We start from the raw sequence: 21,950 nt of genomic DNA, 5'->3' as shown, positions 1-21,950 counted from the left end.
AGTGGAGAAGGAGACTTGAGGAGGAACTTCGTACAAATTTGAATTTGGAAGAAGAACGAAGGGAGACAGCTTCGATACGGATGGCAATAGAAAATCAAAGGATAGAACAATACTATAACAGAAAAGCAAATGTTCGATTTTAAGATTGGGGACTTCGTCCTTAGGAAGATGTTTCAGTCAACACAGGCGGTAAATGCAGGGAAATTAGGTCCGAGTTAGGATGGACCATATTGAGTTCGAGGCATTGCTGGGAAAGGAGCATACAAGTTGGAGACCATAGATGGGAAAGTATTACCTTCTAATTGGAATGCAATACACTTGAAGAAGTATTACTTTGAGCAAGTACCCACGATCAGGTATCTCAAAATTCATTATTTATTTGTTCATTTAAATTTTACTAACCTTTTTAGATGATAGACACAAAGCTAACCCAAATCAGATGATGACATTAGACCCAAAAAGATACGCAGAATACTTAATTATTTTCGGTCAAGATTACAATAATTCTGACGGGAAAGGTTAAGCAGTCTTTATCTAAAAAGTCACCCCGACTCTCATATGTAATTCATTTTTCATGGAAAGGACCAAGGAGGGAAGTTGATCCAGTGTTCATATTTTTATACTTCAAAGCTCAAACACTGGGGGACTATACTTATTAAAGAAGCATATGAAAAAACGTGTCCCAGAGAAGAAAAATTCAAAAGTTTGGAGGAAAGTTTTTGAAGAAACTTTGAAGAAGAAAACTTTGAAGCTCAAAGATTGAATGGGAAGTGAAGAATTGAAAGTTCAAATAAAAACTTCTCAAATTACTTCATACGTCATATTATTATACCAATATAAGGATGAGACGTCATCTTCATTAGTTTCGATTACATAAAAGGACCCTCTTTTATAATTAAGACCGTGTGAATTTAATCACGACATATTGAATCATTCATTCTACTAAGATAATGCGAAAAACATCTCGAAAAATTAAAGTACAAAAACAAAGAATATAAAAACATGCTAAAGAGTTGATATTGATATTGTTTAATGTCTCCAAAAGACAAACAAAAACATCAAAAACATCTATTAAAAAAATAAGGAGCATCTTGGGAAGGAGCAAAAGAAGGATCAGCTAGGGGACTTGAAGATGAAGACTGAGGATCTGCCTACTAATCGTCTTTGCCTAAATCACCCTTGGAGCTTTCATTCTCTGGTGTGGAGAAACTATGGCGTTGCTGAGTAGTTTCAATAGCCTCTTTAGTTATGGAAAGGTCAGCTTTGAGAACAAATCCCTCTTGGCTAGCCTTAGTAAAAGTTTCAGGACGAGTGTTAAGGAAGGTCCAACTCACATCTAGATTAAGTTTATCCTAGAGAGCCTCGTAGTCTTTTTCTAGTTATTGAATTTCAACCCTTAGCTCCTCTTTCTCAACATCAACGACATCATAAGAAACCTTCAAAGGTTCCAATGCAGAATCAAGGAGCTTAATCTTGCTGGAGGAGGCACGAAGGTCTTCTCGAACTTGTGTCAATCTTGAACTAATTCACCCGCATACACTTCTTTTTGATTCAAAAGTTCGTTCAAACTTCGAATCTCTTCAGTTTCCCTTGAATGTTGCTCAGCAAAAGAAGCCTCCATTCTTGCTTTCTCCTTTTCTGCCTGGTTAGCCAATGCTTTCACCACCGCTAAATGTTATGCTGATCTACAAAAAAATAGAGAAGAAAGATACTATAACCTAGAGAAGGAATAAATGAAATGATTAAGGGTAGAGAGATATACCTTGAGAGAAGAATGGATTATATCGCTTATCAGAGTGACCAAGGAATGAGAATCAAGTTTTTTCCTCTCAAGGGGGCCAGTCAGAGGGTTCAACCAAACCACAACCCAGTTAGTTTTCTTTTGCAGACTGACACCCTCGGGGACATTGATTGTAACTTGTTTCATTCCGCTCTTGGTAGAAGGTCCAAATTCATCTCGAGGTGCAGCAGCAGGTGCAAGGGGGCTCATGGAAAGAGTGGCGAGAGATGGCTCTTCAGAAACGAAGCCAAATGCCTCATCACCCTCAAATCCTTGAGTGAAGAGCTTCTCAATAGGGATTGGAGGAGGGTCCACAGCGAGTTCAATAGTTTCTTCCTCTAAAATCACCAGCGGGGAATCTTTAGGTTCATCGACCAAGTGAATAGGTACTGACCTCGAAGGCTAGTTCTGAGGGGCACTTGGTTCATCTTCGAGAACAACTGCCTCCTAACCTGAGGTTTCTTCACTAAACAACCTTCTTCTTCTTCTTCCTCTTCATCGGAGGCAAGGGTTCTTTATTTTTCCTCTTCGAAGAGGACACATTTAAGATCTGCTCATGAGCTCTAGTGACATCAAGTCTAACTGCAAGAGTGGGAGAGGGATAAACTCCGCAGATTCAAAATCTTGAAAACTAAAAGGAAAAGGATGTCAAAATAAAAAACGAGGAAAAAAGTACACATGGTAAAATAAAAGGTCATACCGTGGGTTTTGACTTTCCATCAAACTTTTGGAAAACAAACTTCCAAGTTCTTTGCTCCACAGGAGCAGCAGAAAATATTCGTTCAATCCAACCACGAAAGTTAGGAAGTTCACCAAAGAATTCCATGATGGCTAAAACAATGTACGAAAAGGTTAGAAAGAAGGGAAAATGATAGCAGAAAGCAAAAGAAAAAGAAAATACTTATGGGTAAAATTTCACTTTTCGAGAAAATGCATATTTTCTTCTCCCACCAACTCAAAAGTTGGGACAACCACGAACCGACTATACCAACCCCGGTCACAATCACCTTCACATCCAACCAAAACACGCTTACACCTTGCTTTGAGTGTTAAAATACCCACACGAAAGAGTTTTTGGGAATATAAATGAAGGAGATGTTGAAAAGTGAAAGGGGTAGAAACTAAAACCCGACAAGTAGCCAAGTAATGCTACTACGCTCCAAATTATCGAGCCTATCTGCTCTAGGAAAATATTGAAGTAGCGGCAAAATTGCAGAATCACTAGATCCATCGGGAGTTGAAATCCTAGGGTAAAAGGGTAGGTGTAGATGGACGAATAAACTTTACGGTAGGTGGTCATACGGTGATCAACACCAGGAGCTATGATCGGAAAAATCAGGTTTTCAATAACACTCTTTACGACAAGAGGAAGAAGACCAGATTTTATGAGGGAAGAATAGCAGTCTACAGTATTGAGTATTGCTATGGAAGTAACTTCTTTGTTCCACGCCTCACAGTCGGAAACAAAATAAAACTCATGGGGAACGATTTCAGAAAGTAAGGGTCCTGGAAATGGTTCGTTCTGAGGAAAGGGATCTAAGAGTAATAGAGGATTTGGTTTTGCAAGAGGAGGTAGATTTTGAAGAACTCTTCTAGAAGAAGAAGTGTTTCGACTTGATATTGAACCTATGCTACGAAGCCTACTACCTTTAATTCCACTCCTAAATAAATCCATAGTGGAAGGGAGATCGTATACTATTATAGTACGATAAGGTTCAGAAGGTGCAGAAGGGATAGAAGATTTAAAAGCCGTTGTTGAGGAAAGGCAGATACATAGAGAAAACCAAAGTTGCTAAGAGGATTCAGCGAAGAAGGTAAAAACGAAAAAGAGTAGAAGAAGTTTTAGAAGGCTGATAATATGGTATTTATAAGGGAAAAAAATAACTATGGACCGTCATCATAGAACTGTCACATCGAACTGACAAAGCCTTAGAAGCCCTAAAAATCCGCTACAAATTGCAGAGCCAATCATAATAAGACACTTATCTCGAGAATTAAATGGAACATACATAAGTATCTTCACTTCTGATGCATGTCATAATGATATCAGGAAAAGGCGGCAAAATATTTCTGCCATAAATAAACTCTCCACTTCCAAAATATTCAGAAAGTGTATGCTGACAGGTGGTATGGAAGTCAAAGAAATAAATAAGAATGAAGAACAGAGAAGGCATAATTAATAGCCATGGTATCGTTTACAAGGATATCATGCCTTTTAGCAAGAAAAGAGGAAATATGAACAGAATGGATAATTAAGGATACTAGAAGCCAGAAAGATGGAAGGATCATTAATAGCCATGAATATGGAAAGCATAATTCCTGATTATGCGTGATTGGTCATTATTACCTTAACCATTACAAATCACCCATGTAACGGGTAATCAATATAATAAATGTTAGTAACGAGGAGGAATTAAAAAGGACGAGCTGTTACAAATTGTACTCTTATATAAATTCTCTTACCGTATCTTGTATCCACATCGAGAAAATCATAAAGTAATACTATGAATTGGAAGAAAGCTGCAATTATCAATAAGATTTCTATTTCCTTATTCTCTCAGTCCCGCTTTCCATTTTTTTGCTCTTTTATATTTGGAAAAGTGAAGTAAACTTGGCTATTAGAAACCCGAATTATTCTTTTATTTGCTTTGACCACAAATTTTGTTGTGGTTAAATAACAAACATTAAAGCAGAGTCAAGTGAATGTTGAGTGACATGCATTTCCCTCTGTTTCTCCTCCTGGATTAACAATGACTAAGCATGATTGGTACTGAGAAGTAAATATCCTATGAGAGTAGTTTTTCATATGAGAGTAAGACTCATTCAAACCCATGAAAACTAAATGAGTCTACCATCTTGCTAAGATCTGAGGGATGTACTCTTTCTTCCTTAAGAGCATTCGCAACTGCAATGTAAACAAGTATCCAAACTATCTAATTCATCCCAGATTCTTTAACGTTAATGTAGTACCCAATAATATTAGAATGTTCTTGATCGGAATCACTAAGTTCCTTTTGCAACTGATAGAGTAAAGCTGCATTGCTTTGCCCAAATATGTTATCCCTCCTTCCACATCTCTTTGGCAGTTTTTGAATAAAGAACACTCTCAAGAATATCTTTGGAGAGTGAATTTAATAGACAAGATATGACCGTATCATTTCATCTATTCCAAGCATTAAAGGACGGAGATGATGCATTTGGAAGTGATGGTTTCATCAATGAATCCTAGTTTATTCTTGGTTGTCCTCGTGGTTGGGATTTTGGATCATGACATATGAATTTTAAGTAATTAGACAAGTCCTTTGCATATTGGCTGCCAATGTTTATTCACATTTGACATTAAATTAACTACCTAAACCAGTGATTTTCAATAGACTCGTATGTGATGTTGCAACAAAATCTTATTTAGATTGAAATATCAATGGGGGTTGACAATAAAACATTAGTTGATTATAGGTGGTTGAGGATAGAATAAGGCGGTTGATTCTACATCATAAGAGGTCATTCTAGCATGGCAACTTATTTTACCCTATTACCCAGTCGAGGAGCTTCTGTGCAGTCTTCTTTCAGTGCAATTCTAGCATAGAGTTCTCATCGTGCTCCATCTATTTAGGGTTCATCAATACTAGGTACTTCTGGTGGATATTCTGGCTTATATTGTCTGAATCAATCCTTGCAATCATATCCGGTAAGAGGTTGCTATGAGTGTGAAGATCTGGGGCACGTCAGGACAACTATCCTCGTCATTGAAGAGATTCAAGGTAGTAGGGAGGACAGACTATGATTCCTTCATAGGTTTCTACACCGCTCGTTCAACCAGCTCGGGGTGGAGGTCATCTAGGATGTGGTCGTCCTAGAGGGGGAGCTTAGTCTAGTGGAGGTTAGGCCAGATGTTATGAGTTCCTAGGGAGGACCTTGGCTATTTCTTTTGATGCTGTTCTTATAGTTATTATTTCTGTGTGCCACAGAGATGCTTCGATATTGTTTGATCTTGGCTCTACTTATTCATATGCATCGTTATACTTTGCTTCTCATCTTGATATGCCATGTGATTCGCTTGCTACCCCTGTTCATGTATCTATACCGGTTGGGGATTCTACTGTGGTAGATCGACTTTATTGGTCCTGTATGGTCACTATATGTGGTTTTGAGATGAAGGTGGACTTTTTATTGTTAGATATGATGGATTTTGATGTGATATTGGGAATGGATAGGATATATTTATACCATGCTATTCTTGCCTATCACGCTAAGACTGTGACATTGGCTATATCGGGTTGCCGAGGTTGGATTGGAAGGGTTCTCTCGGTTGTACTCCTAGCAGAGTGATCTCATTTTTGAAGGCTCAACGGATGGTTGAGAAGGGATGTTTAGCGTATCTATCCTTTGTCAGAGATGTTAGTGCTGCCACTACTAGTGTTGAGTCAGTTCTTGTAGTAAGGGAGTTTCTGGATGTGCTTCCTACAAATCTATCGGGCATGCCACCCGAAAGGGATAATGCTTCGATATTGACGTAGCACAAGACATCTAGCCTAGTTCTATTTCACCGTATCACATGGCTCCTACTGAGTTGAGGAATTGAAGGAGAAAATACAAGAGTTGCTGGATAAGGGGTTTATCAGGGCTAGTGTGTCACCTTGGGGTACACCAGTATTGTTTGTGTCACGATCCCAGATCCCAACTTAGGAATCATGATGGCACCGAGTCTCTAAGACTAGTTAAGCCTAACACATGATAAGTTTTAACAAAAATAACCAACTTACTATTAAACATTAAACTGATGAATGAAATAGCGTAGCTAAAATCGAGCAATAGTTATACAACCCCAAAATCAGTAGTACGGAGTCATAAGCTCTACTTAATATATTAGAATCTCTAAATATAATACTATTTTGAAAAGAAGATAAACAGTAGTAAAGATAATATCATATGGTGACTCCGTGGATTACAAGCATCAAACATGTATACCTTGAAGTCTCCGCAAATGTCAGAATCAACTCACTAGTGTCCGGCACGATCAGAGGTACCTTGATCTGTACAAAAGTGTGCAGAAGCATAGTATGAGTACACGATAATGGTACCCAGTAAGTATCAAGACTAACCTCGGTGGAGTAGTGACGATGTAAGTCAAGACACTCACTAGATACGGAAAAATTTGTGCAAATATTAATATAATGCTAACAGTGGAAAGAATATCAATATCAGGCTAACAATATAAATAATGTCAACACAAGCTAACAATGGAAATAGAAGCAACAAATAAAAACATGTAGTAAACATGTGATAACGCATCAAAATAATTAGAATATAGTTAAAAATACAAGTGAAGTAAATTAAGGAAAATAAATGATGGTCCAAATAATCAAGACATTTCAACACAAGATTTTAACAAGAATCACCTCGAGGTACCAAATCTCATAATCACAAATCATAAATCTTATATCGCCACGTGAGCCTTACAATTGATTTTTGAAAATATTTTTCCTGAAATAGCTTCACGGTCTTTAGCCCCTTATCTCGCCATGTGGCTTCAAGTAATTTTCGTTTATAGCAACACATGCATCAATCCTCCCTTATCTCGCCGCATGCACATCAATATCACCACCATTATACCACCGCATGTGCATCTCATCACAACAGAGTAATCAATTCGCACTACACTTGCTCATATGCAAAACATTACCAAAACAACAATACCAATATCACAACAACTCATAGCCCATGGCTCATCAATAATGTATACAAGAGTCTCAACAACAATCCAATGAAACGGAAGAGTAACTCAACCAAGAAAGATGTTCCATGTAATAACAACTTCAATTAAATGCACATAAGAATAAACTCAACAATGGAAGATATAACATGTAATAACAACTAAATAAAATACAAATAAGGATAAAGTCAACAATGAAAGATATAACATGTAATAACAACTTCAACTAAATGCAAATAAGAACAAACTAAGATTATAAACCGGTCAATTTTCACATATAAGCCCATGTACACACTCATCACCGCATGTACACGTCATCCACACAATTCAAGTAGTGCAATTAAACTATATCCTACGGGGTAGTATCCCTCATAAAGATAGGCAAGATACTTACCTCAACTAGGCTAAATCAACACTAAAAAATGACTTTTCCTTTAAAATTCACCTCCACACAACTCCAATCAAATGACTTAATATCATCAAAAGATGCAAGAGAAATCAATTCCGATAATTAATGTTAAGAGCTTTACACAATTCCTAAAAAGTCAACAAAAGTCGACCCCAGGCCCACCTGTTCTAAATCCGAGTCTAAGGATAGATCTCGACTACCCATAATCCCATGAGTTCATATATGTTTTTTGTTTTCAAATTCGACTCCAATTCGACTCATAAATCACAAATTTTCATTTTTAAAAACATAGACAAATTCCCCCAAACATTCTATTCAAATTCCATGAATTAGAGGTTAAATCTCTTAACTAATCATGTAATATAACTGAAAATGGATTAAAATCACTTACCCAATAGTTGTATGTGAAAATCCCTCCTCAAATCACCTCCCACCGGGTTTAGGGTTCTAAAATATGATAAATGAAGCTAAGTCCCGAAATCCCACTATTTTGATCAGCTGCAGGTCTTGCAAATGCAACCTAGGGTTCGAATTTGCGAACCCCACAAATGCGAAATATCCATCGCAAAAGAAATGTCTGCAGATCCCAGGGGATGTCGCAAATGCGACACTGACTTCGCAAAAGCGACCCATTTGATTGCATATGCGAAATATCCCAGTACAGGTTCCCTTCATATTTGCGAGGCTGGCTTCGCAAATACGAAGCCTGCCATCCCACAACTCCTTCGCAAATGCAATAATTTATTCTTAAAAATGGTGACCGCAAATGCAAACTGGTGCTCGCATTTGCGATAACTACATAACCAACACACCAACTGATGGAAAACAAGCCAAAACCAATGTGAAACACGTTCAAAACTTATCCAAGCCCTCAGGGCTCCACACCAAATATCCACACAAGTCTAGAAACATCATATTAACTCGCTCGCATGATCAAAATACCGAAATAACATCCAAAACAATGAATCGAACATCAGAACACATAAAATTTCATAATGAACTCAAGAATCGTTAGAATAACAATCAAGCGTCCGATTCCTATCGAACCGACTCGGAATGACACCAAATTTCGCAGACAACTTCCAAATATCAAAACGGACCTATTACAAGTCGCAAAACCAAAATCCAAACCTGATATCCATAAAGTCAACCTATGGTCAAACTCATGAAATTTCTAAACCTTCAAATTGCCAACTTTCGGCAAAATAAACCAAATTAACCTAGGAACCTCCGAATTCAAATCCGGGCATACACCTAAGTCCAAAATCACTTTACAATCCTATTAGAGTCATCAAAACATCATTTCGGGGTGGTTTTCATAAAATTTAAACCTTGGTCAATATTTCTAACTTAAGCTACCAAACCAAGAACCAAAGGGTCTAAATCAACCCCAAACCTTCCCGAAACGAAACCAAAAAGGGGAAGGTTGTGAAGCACAAAACCACAAATGCACATGTGTGAAGCATCAAAAGGGGAAACGGGGCTCAAATACACAAAACGATCGGTCAGGTCGTTATATTCTCCCTCTCTTAAAACAAACGTTCATCCTCAAATGCGCATAGAGACATACCTGAAGTGCCAAAAATCTGAGGATAACAACTCTACATGTCATGATTGGTGTCCCAAGTCACCTCCTTGGCCGGTTGACCTTTCCATTGTACTTTAACTGAAGCAATGTTCTTTGGCCTCAACTTCTGAACACGTCTGTCCAAGATGGACACCGACTCCTCAACATAAGTTAAATCTTTTCCCAATTGGACTGAGCTAAAATCTAATATATGTGATGGATCACCATAATACTTTCAGTGCATGGAAACATGGAACACCGGTTGAACTGCCAATAAGTTGGGTGGCAATGCAAGTCTGTAGGCCACCTCACCCACTCCTTCAAGGATTTCAAAAGGACCAATATAGCGAGAGCTCAACTTTTCCTTCTTCCCAAACCTCATCACACCCTTCACAGGCAAAACTTTGAGAAAAACTCGCTCACCTACCATGAATGCTACATCACGAGCCCTTCGATCAGCATAACTCTTCTGCCTGGACTGCGCCGTATGAAGCCGATCCTAAATCAACTTCCCCTTCTCCAAGGCATCTCTAACCAAATCAGTGCCCAACAACCTAGCCTCCCTAGGCTCAAACCTTCCAACCGGAGAACAACATTGCCTCCCATATAAGGACTCGTAAGGAGCCATCTGGATGCTCGACTGATAGCTATTATTTTAGGCGAACTCTACGAGTGGTAGAACCTGATCCCATGAACCCCCGAAATCAATAACACAGGCATGTAGCATGTTCTGCAAGGTCTTAATAGTGTGCTCGGACTACCCGTCCATCTAGGGATGAAATGTCGTGCTCAGCTCGACTAGTGTGCCTAACTCACGCTGCACAACTCTCCAAAAATGTGATGTGAACTGTATGCCTCGATCAGAGATAATAGACACCATCACACCATGAAGACGAAAAATCTCCCGAATATAAATCCGAGTCAGCTGCTTTGAAGAGTAGGTAGTCACGACCAGAATGAAGTGGTCAAACTTGGTTTGTCTGTCCAAAATAACCCATACTGCTTCAAATTTCTTTAAAGTCCGTGGAAGTCTAACAACAAAATCCATGGTGATACGGTCCCAGTTCCACTCTGGAATATCTAGTCTCTGAAGCAAACCGCCCGGTCTCGGATGCTCGTACTTCACCTGCTGGCAGTTTAAACACCAAGCTACATACTCCCCAATATCATTCTTCATTCTTCTCCACTAGTAGTGCTGCCACAAATCCTGATACATCTTTGCGACACGGGGGTGAATGGAATATCGCAAACTATGGGTCTCCTCAAGAATCAACTCACGCAACCCATTCATACTAGGCACACAAATCCGGCCCTGCATCCACAACACCCCATCATCTCCAATGGAAAACTCCTTGGCATCACCATGCTGCATCGTGTGCTTCAGGACAAGCAAGTGGGGATCATCATACTGACGTGCCTTGATGCTCTCAAACAAAGAAGACTGTGAAACCATGCAAGCAAGAACCCGGCTAGGCTCAGAAATATCTAGCCTCACAAACCTGTTGGCCAAAGCCTAATGATCCAATGCTAGCAGTCTCTCCTAACTAAGATATAAGCAAGACTCCCCATACTCTCAGCCTTCCTACTCAAAGCATCGACCACTACATTGGCCTTCCCGGGATGATAAAAAATAGTGATATCATAGTTGTTTAGTAGCTCTAACCACCTCTGTTGCCTCAAGTTTAGAATACACAAGCAACCTAAAGCTGATCGAACAAATCATCAATGCACGATAGTAGGTACTTGTTCTTGATTGTTACTTTTTTAGCTGTCTGTTATCAATACACATCCTCATAAAATCGTCCTTCTTCTTCACAAACAGAACTTGAGCACCCCAAGGCAAGATACTCGGTGGGATGAAACCCTTATCAAGCAACTCCTGAAGGTATTTCTTTAATTCCTTCAACTCTACTGGTGTCCTGCGATAGGGAGGAATATAGATGGGTTGAGTTCCCGGCACCAAATCAGGTCCAAAATCGATATCCCTATGGGGTGGCATGCCCAACAGGTCTACTGGAAATACATTGGGAAATATCTCATTACTGGAACTAAATCGACAGTAGGAGTATCAGCACTAACATCCCTCACAAAGTCTAAATATGCTAAGCAACCCTTCTCAAACATCCGTTGTGACTTCAGGAAAGACACCACTATACTAGAAATATAATCCAATATACCTCTCCACTCCAATTACAGCAAACCCGACATAGCCAATGTCACAGTCTTGGCATGACAATCCAGAATAGCGTGATAGGGTGACAACCAATCCATACCCAATATCACGTCAAAGTCCACCATATTGAGTAGTAGAAGGTCAACCCTGGTCTCATAACCTCAGATAGTGACCAAACACAACCGATAAACACATTCTACCACAATAGAAACTCCCACAGTTATATACACATAAACAAGCGTACTCAAGGAATCACGAGATATATCCAAATATGAAGCAAAACAAGACAACATATACTAATACGTGGAACCAGACCAAATAAAACTGAGGCATCTCTATGACATACCGGAACAATACATTTGATGACAGAATCTGATGCAACAGCCTCGGTCCTACCCGAAAAAGCATACCAACAAGCATGGCCTACTCTTCAAGGACGACCTCTACTTGTCTAACCTCTACCCCTAGTTGGCTGTGTAGGTGGAGTGGCAACTGGAGCAACAACCATAGCCTGTGAACCCTGTGGAACCTTTGGAGGTGCACCCCTCCTAAGTCTGGGACAATCCTTCAACATATGCCTAGTATCACCACACTCAAAACAACCTCTCTACGGGCATGGCTGCTGGAACAAAGTCTAACCCGGTCGGCTGGAATGACCGCTGAAGGCCATGCAGGATGGGCACTAGAAAGCGGATGTGCATAATGGGCGATCTGAGACCTCGGAATAGCTAGAGCACTGCGAGTAGCCTGAAGTGCCCAATGAATTGTTCCACCCACATAACCTCTACCATGACGAGCTGAATCCACGACAGGAACCACTAAATCCTCCAAAATCTCGAGGTCTCTTGGCCTCCCTCTCCTGGCCACACATACGCTCCAACCTATGAACGATCTCCACGCATACGCTCCAACACATGCCCATATGCCATAATATTGCCAATACAACAATACCAATATCAAAACAACTCATAGCCCATGGCTCATCAATAATGTATACAAGAGTCTCAACAACAACCCAATGAAATGGAAGAATAACTTAACCAACAAAGATGTTCCACGTAATAACAAATCCAATTAAATGCACATAAAAATAAATTCAACAATGGAAGATATAACATGTAATAACAACTCAATAAAATGCAAATAAGGATAAGTCAACAATGAAAGATATAACATGTAATAACAATTTCAATTAAATGTAAATAAGAATAAACTAAGAGTCTAAATCGGTTAATTTTGACATATAAGCCCGTGCATACACTCATCACTTCATGTACACGACTTCCACAAAATTCAAATAGTGCAATTAATCCAAATCCTACGGGGTAGTTCTTTCACAAAAAAGTTGGGCTAGATACTTACCTCAACTAAGCCAAATAAACACTCAAAAATAACTTTTCCTTTAAACTTTGCCTCCGCACGGCTCAAATATATAAAAGAAAATTACTTAATATCATCAAATAATGCAAGAGAAACCAATTTTGATAATTAAACTTAAGATATTTACACAATTCACCAAAAGTCAACAAAAGTCAATTTCTAGCTCGCCCAGTCAAAACACGAGTCCAAGGGTAGATCTCGCCTACCCATAACCCCACGAGTCCATATATGTATTTTGTTTTCAATCCGAGTCCAATTCTACTCTCAAATCTCAAATTTTTATATTTTAAAACATAAACAAAATCCCCCAAAAATTCTATTCAAATTCCATGAATTGGAGGTTAAATCTGTTAATTAATCATGTAATATAATTGAAAATGGATTAAAATCACTTACTCAATAGTTGTATGTGAAAATTCCTCCTCAAAATTACCTCATACCGAGTCTAGGATTCTAAAGTGTGATGAATGAAGATACGTTCCGAAATCCCACAATTTTGATCAACTGCAGGTCTCGCAAATGAAACATGGGGTTTGTTGACGGCCAATTTTGACCCTCCTTTTAAAATTCATTTATTTATACTTAAATATTTACAATGAATGTTTTGAATGTATTTTCCATCAATAAATACCTATTTTTTAAAACTTAATTAGCATTAGTTTTGAAATTAATAACCTAGTATTAGCATTATATAATTACAAATATACTTACTATTTTAAATATCATAGGCTTTATAATTAATTTAACGAATTATTTCTTAAATGTTGATTAATTAGATTACTATGTTAACAGTTGAAAATTAGTTTTATCATTTGGAAAGATAAAGTATCTTTTTTATAAATATTTAATTACAATAATTAGTAGTATATTTGATGATTATAATTTTTACTATATTTTATTAAAGATAATTAAGTTTATTTAAATTAATTTTAAAGGGGGTTTAAAAAACTAAAAGGCTAGAATTGCAATTCCTAATTAAATACAAAGTTGCTCTTTCCTAAATTAGTTCCACCCTAATACACAGGCCCAATTCGGAATTGACCTAGTCCAAACACCACATCCCCTTCCAACTTGGCAATCCATGCCATTCTCATTGAACCAATGAGATCGTGCCACGTCACCCTTTCTTATCACTCAAAAAACAAACGCACACGCATCTGAACCGTTGGTTCATCTGATCGATGACTCACATTTAATCTCCGATTTTCTTTTGATTTTTAAACGCCCGCCCCAGAGTTCTCATCTCCGCCGTCCAAATCTTATAATCTAACGGCCACCAAAATTCCTCCCCAAAAATCTTAAATGACCAAATTATCAAGGCCGTTGATCATCAGATCCAACGGCCTAGATTCTGTCTCCCATTTTTAACCCTAGAGATGGCCTCCCAGACCCCTAACCCTAATTCATTTGTCATTCACCCTGCCGCCTCTCGTTCCCCTTCCTCTCTCTTTTCTCTTAACCTCACAGCCCAATCAATCACCAGACCTTGCATAAATTCGTGCAAGGTCACGAATTCACCAAATATCACAACACAATCACAACTCGCACCACAAGTGTGCATATGCCACAACTTGCTAAAAGAATCAACAATACGAATGTTTCAACAACAAATAGCCCATGGCTCCGTCACAATGTGTACAAGAATTACAACAATAACAAAATAAAAGTGAGTAGCTCAACAAGAAAGATATCTCAACAATTAACAACTTCACCTCAATGTGATAACGACTTTTACAGCTTCAATACCAATAACTCAATAAGAAGATATTCCATGAAATAACAACTTCAAGTAAAGTAATTCAACAATTAACAAAATAATAAGACAATAAGGAAGGCAATAACTTCAACTACAACATATAAGGGCAAAATAATCAAGTAAGAGGTGGAACAAGTGTTAATAATTTCAAATAAAACATGTAAGGGTAGATTAACACATGTAAGGGTAGGTTAACAATGAATGTTATAACATGTTATGACAATATAACTAAAGGCATGAAAAGAGTTTAAATATCCTAAATCGGTCAAATACCACATATAACCCATGTACGCACTCGTCACCTCGCGTACACGTCTTCCACATAATACAAATAGCGCATTCAACCAAAATCCGAAGGTGTAGTTCCCCCACTCAAAGTTAGGGAGGATACTTACCTCAAACAAGCCAAATCAATCCCCTAATAAGCCTTTCCCGCCAATATCCAACTCTGGACGGTTCAAATCTAGCCAAAATAACTTAATACCATAAATATAAATCATAGAAAGCTATTCCGGATAATAAAGTTTCAATTATAGAAAGTCAAAAAGTCAAGTCAAAAAGTCAACCCCGGGCTTGCATCTCGGAACCTGGCCAAGCTTACAAAATCCGAATACCCATTCAATGACGAGTCCTACCATACAAAAATTATCCAATTTTGATCTGAGATCAACCTTCAAACCCGCAATTTATTGTTTAGGACATTTTTTACAAATTTTCCCCAATTTCTCCAACTCAAAACACTAATTGAATGATAAAATCTATGATGGAATCATGAATAATAAGCAAATCCGAGTCAAAAACACTTACCCCAATCCAATCCCTGAAAATCCCCTCCAAAATCGCCCAAAACCGTGCTTTCTAACTCAAAAGATGAAAAATGGAACAAAACCTTTGATCTCCAATATTTCTGCCCAAGTATTCCGCACCTGTGGCCTCCCCGTCTCATATGCGACTCTGCTTCTGCGGTTAAACTTCCGCACCTGCGGATTCCACTTAGGCACCCGACCAAGCGCACATGTGGGACCACTTCTCCATCTGCGAAACCATTCCTGCTTCTATGGTTGCGCGCCTGCGCGTATTCATCCGCACCTATGAAACCTGTGCACCAGGCCAAATCACAGTTCTGCGGCCTGTGCTGCACTTGCGGCCCAAAGTGCAGAGGTGCGATTGCACCAGAACTCAGCAGGCCTTCAAAATCCATCATGTCTCCAATGAGTTCAAACTCAACCCGAATCACACATAGGGCCCCCGGGACCCCGTCCGGACATACATCCAAGTCCCAAATGACACAACGAACCTATACCAACTCCCAGAATTATAATCCGAGCCCGATATCAATAATGTCAAGCCTCGGTGATACCTATCAACCTTCCAAACCTTCAACTTTTTAATTTTTGCCAAAAAGCCTCAAACCAACCTACAGACCTCCAAATCCATATCCCGGCATACGCCTAAGTTAGAAATCACCATACAAAGCCACTGAAATCATCAAAACTCCATTTTGGAGTCGTCTACACAAAAGTCAAACTCCGGTCAACTCTTTCAATTTATGCTTCCAACATTGGGACTAAGTGTCCCAATTCATTCCGAAACAAAACCAACCACCCCGGCAAGTCACATAACCAAAATTTAACATAGAGGAGGTAATAAATAGGGTAATGGGAGCTAAAATACTCAAAACGATCGGCCGGGTCGTTACAATTTTACAATTGCAAATTTCTGGTGCGACAATTCAAAAAATACCGGTTATGTCCCTAAGTTCCTCCATAAATTTTAAACTTCCCTTAAAACTTTAAAACATTATATATCTCTCATTTTAAGGTCAAATAAGGTAATTCAAAAGGCTATCATGATTGGAATCTCGCAAGCATTTTACTAGGCTTGTCAAAGGTGAGTTTCAGGATCATTTAGCATCTGATTCACGTTAGGACAACTGCTGTGTTTATTTTTACTTGTTTCTGGATTGTCACGACCTAACTCCAACCGAAATCGTGACGGTGCCTAACACTACATGCTAGGCAAAGCAACAATCATATAACAACTATGAATTTGAAATATTATAGTTTAATAAGCTAAATAGCGGAAATATCATAATTATATAATGAAAACAACAACAATACTGCTACAACCATCCCAACGACCTGGTGTCAACGAGTACATGAGCGCTACTAAATATCAAAATACAAAGTCAAATCATCAGTACAACTATCTGGACAGTATAATAGTAATTTGAAAAATATAAGAAGCGAACTTCAAGGTCTGTGTACGTCATAACAACTACCTTGTTATCTCCCAATAGCTGGTACCTACACGACTCTAGCAATCACTGCGCCCGGCAGTGCCTAGATCTCCACACAAAGTGCAGAGTGTAGTCTGAGTACAACCAACCCCATGTACTCAATGAGTAAAAATCTAACCTTGGGTTGAAAGTAGTGACGAGCCTAGAAGAACTAATCAGAGACCAATATCAATAACAACACATGATATAATGATAACAGGAACAATATATATCCCAAAGAAATTATCATATTCAACTTGTCACGTTACATGAATGTTTTCACGACCCCAATTTCCTGACCTTAGGACGTCGTGGTGGAACTTAGTCTCTAAGACTAGTTAACCCTAACATTCATTGATAGCTTAACAGAAATAACAAACAAAAATAATAAAATAAATCGATAAAGCTCATGATAACTCCAAAACAGAACATCAGTAACGAAATTCCCAAGACCGGTGGAACTAAGTCATAAGCTCTACAAAATATACTAAAATCTCTAATACAACACTATCTAATAATAGGATAAATAGTAGTAAAGGAAATAATAGAAGGTGAGTCTGAGGCCTACGAGCGTCGAGCAGATATAGCTTGAAGTCTCCGAAAATAATTGTACGATCACTGGCATCCGGCACACGTAGATGTACCTGAATTTGCACAAAAATATGCAGAACTATAGCATGAGTACACAACAAGGGTACCTAGTAAGTATTAAACCTAACCTCGGTAGAGTAGTGACAAGGCCATGTCCAGACACATACTAGGATAAGAAAACTGAACAGAGCATAGTATAATCTAATAATAGATAGTGAGGAAATAACTGACAATAAAGCAGTACAATAATGTAAGCTAACAACGAATTTAATGCGGTAAAAGAAATAAGAAGTGACCACATGATGAGAACAACAGGTAATCAAATACGGACAAATACAAGTAAGACAATGAAGAAATAAACAAGAACTGTTCAACCAACAAGCCTTTTTAACATAGGATGTAAAACAATAATCACAACCGAGGTATCACATCTCATAATCTCATTTCACAAATCACAATCACAATCTTCCTTCTATCACCACGTGAGCCTTGCATTTATTTTGAAAATATTTTCTTCTGAAATAGCTACACGTGTTTTAGCCCTCTTATCTCACCGTGTGGCTTCAAGTAATTCTCTTACTAGCAACACACATATAAATCCAACCTTATCTCACCGTATGCATATCAATCCCTATCCTTATACTACCTCATGTGTATCAATACCAACACACTAAAATCAAGTCGCACCACACGTGTCCATATGTCACAACACTTTTCAAAATCAGCAATACCAATATTACACAAAATAATAATTGTCGCACCTCTCTTTTTTCGGAGAATTGTGAAAGAAAGGAGTTTTTTCAATTTAAGTGACATTCTTTGAAAAGGAAATTATTTTATTTATTTTTAAAGAGTCGCCACTTGGAATAAATAATTACGGTATTTCAAGTCACCAATTTATTTTAAATCCCAATTTAAAGAAATTTATGGCACTTCTTATAGTCCGCAAAATATAGAAGATCGGGTAAGAAATTCTGTTAAACCGGAAAAAAGTGTGAGGCACTCATAGATTTTGTGGTTTTAGCATGGTCTCTTAACAAATTATACTTGGCTTAATTATCTTAATTATTGCATGGTTTCAGACTTATATGCATTTTAACTTTTGCCGCTTTTAATTATATATTTTTAAAGTAATTATGGAGCTTATTTAAAACAAGTCACGATGTCGTGCCCTTATTATTTTGCACATATTCCAAATCACGCCACGTAAAACGCACCCACGATTTATAATATATTTATTTTTTATTTATTTGAAGTTAAGGGTCAAGGTACGCGAGCCCACACTTGAATTGGAGATTTTAATGTCACAATTATGCCACATGAACCATAGCCATAAATGTGACGATTTATTAATTAATCACGCCCAAAGCAATTACGAATGTTCGTACGTTGATCAATTTCCTAAGTTTGAGATTGCATGTGAAGGTCAAAAAGTAATGAAATTTATTTTTTGCTGTGGGAAGTTGATGCAAAGATTTGATAATGAGACTAAAATTGCCAAAATCGATTACAGGATCTCCCATTCTGTGATTTTACGTGAATTTGAAATATGGGCTGATTCAATTAATAAAGGTTATGCGCTTACAAGAGATTAAATCGTTTCACGAAAATGATCACATTTTTTATGAATTGGATTGAGGCAAGCCAGTGAAATTTGATATATGCATGACATTGGGTCATGTGGCTCATGAGATAAATTGAGGTGAGCGACCGGGCCTAAGTGAAGGGCCCAGTTTCAAATAACTCACATCTCTGATGTTAGTACCCAACGAGAACAACTGTAGGTCCCTGAGGACCCCGAATTATTGGGCCTGGGCAAAAGTTCAAGGTCCATTTTACCTCTTACTCTTCTCTAGCCGAAGGTGTGCTTCACGTGAAGCGCAGTCTGGTGGGGCAGATTCAAGCGAACCCAAGTGGGCCTGAGAAGTCAGCCTTGCCAAAGCCTAAAGCTAATCTAGTATTTGAAGGAGATTATAAGAGAGAGATGGGTCATTAGGGGTAGGCCCATTAGTCTTAGCAAGTGATAATTTCTGTCACAAGAGTCATTTGAAAATATTCTACACATTTAACTACTAATAATCACGAAATCATTATAAACATAGTCATTTAACAAAATTGGCTACTACAATAAATAGCCAATAAAGGTAAAAATTGAAGAGGATAGATGTCATGACCCAAATCTCACATGTTGTGATGACACCTATTGCAATACTAGGCAAGCCGACATTCACAATAAACCACACATCTTTGAATTTGGAAACATAGTAAAATAAACTCAAAAGTAAAAATCTCATAAATACTGATAAGAAATACCGCGACTCATTACAATATCCCCCAAAGTCCCGATGTCACTAAGTACATGAGCATCTAACTGACAACATAATATAACTGCTAAACACTGTGTAGAAAGATAGAATAGTATAATAACTAAAAAGAAGGAGAATCAAGGTTTGCGGACGCCAAAGCAGCTACCTCAATAGTCTCCGATAGATAAAGATCAAAAGCTAGCAACCGCCGTGCTCAAAAGTACTTGGATCTGCACACGAAGTGTAGAGTGTAGTATGCGTACAACCGACCCAATGTACTCAATAAGTAACAAGACTAACCTTGGACTGAAAAGAGTGGCGAGCTCAACCAATACAGTCCAAATACAGATTATTAAGAAAATTGAAAGGGCAAGAAGTATGACAATAATATCTTAGAGAAACTCATAAACTGTTGGCACATAGTGCAGGAATATAGACATGATATCCGGTTTAACAATTAAGATCAATTGAGATAAAATATGCCAATTATGATTGATATGAGAGATATTACATCTCTATATCTACATGTCAATGCGCATGTCACATGTGATGCAACATAATGTAAATCTCATGTACTCACACCCTTAGAGTACTCAATCCAACTGTCTCAATTATCACTTATCACACTCAGTCACTCAGTATTGTACGGTGCCTGCGCTCACTGCTGGTATATCAGATTCCGGAGGGGCGGATCCTGCCCAAGCACTAATATAAAGCCAATTTGGCCTGTTGCGGAGTGCAGTCCGATCCCATAATAAGAAATCCTAAAAGGCTTGCTGCGACGTGCAACCCAATACATGTAATAATAATATATATAAAGCCATAAGAGCCATTACGACATTCAAACCGATCTACAAATCTCTCTCACAACACCGCTCTTAGGCCCCATCTCAGTCATCAATCTCTCGTGTCTCTCGGTCTTACAAATTTCATGCTGATCAGCCCAAACAATGATATATAATACAACAATAAATAGTAACAGATACTGAGATATGATATGCAAAGGATGGATGTGACAGAGTACATAATTGCCATCTAAGAAAATAATTCAACAATAGAAATCACCCCAGTGGGTCTCAACCGGATAAGCATAAAGCTTAAGATGATTTCTAACGTGGATTGGAACTCAATTACTCTAACACATAGGGATCACATGAATAGCAACAAGGTTTGATGACTACACAGTACCACGGAATCGACCGGGTCACAATTACCACGGTGCACGCCCACACGCCCGTCACCTAGCATGTGTGTCACCTCAACACCAACCACATAACACGTAATTCAGGGATTCATACCATCAGAACTAAGTTTATAAGTGTTACTTACCTCAAACCGTGCAATCTCTACTCTAATAAGCCCTTGTTTCGCGAATCGGCCTCTGAACGCCTCGATAGCCACAAACAACTCGATATAATCAACACAAGCTATATGAATCAATTCTCTATGATAAAGCTAAGTTCTTGAGTAAAAGTCAAAAAGTCAACTCAAAAGGTCAACCCAGGGCACACGTCTCGGAATCCAGCAAAAGCTACAAAATCCGAACACCCATTCAACCACGAGTTCAACCATACCAAAATTACTCAATTCTAATCACAACCTGACCTTCAAGTCCTCAATTTTTAAGCCTATGAAGTTTTTACAATTTTTCCCAATTATTTCAACCGAAAATACCAATTAAATGATAACAACAATGATAGATTCATGTATATTAACCAAATCCGAGTTAGAATCGCTTACCCCAATCAATACCTTGAAAATCCCTCCAAGAATTGCCTCAATCCGAGCTCCCAAAGACCAATTATGATATATAACTCTAACCCTTATTTTTGATATTTAAAAGTCTACCCAGATGCTCTTCTTCACGATCGCGAAGAACAATTTTACAGGCTACCAAATTAACTCTCCGAGAATGCGGAATCCCACGCGCAAACACAATTCACAGTCTCCCAAGCTACACAACGGTGCCAAAATTTGACGAGCTCAGAACACACACT

The sequence above is a fragment of the Nicotiana tabacum genome, chromosome 14, assembly GCF_000715075.1.
Source record: "Nicotiana tabacum cultivar K326 chromosome 14, ASM71507v2, whole genome shotgun sequence".
In the NCBI taxonomy this organism is placed as follows: Eukaryota; Viridiplantae; Streptophyta; class Magnoliopsida; order Solanales; family Solanaceae; genus Nicotiana; species Nicotiana tabacum.
Note: the sequence above shows the minus strand (reverse complement) of the source record.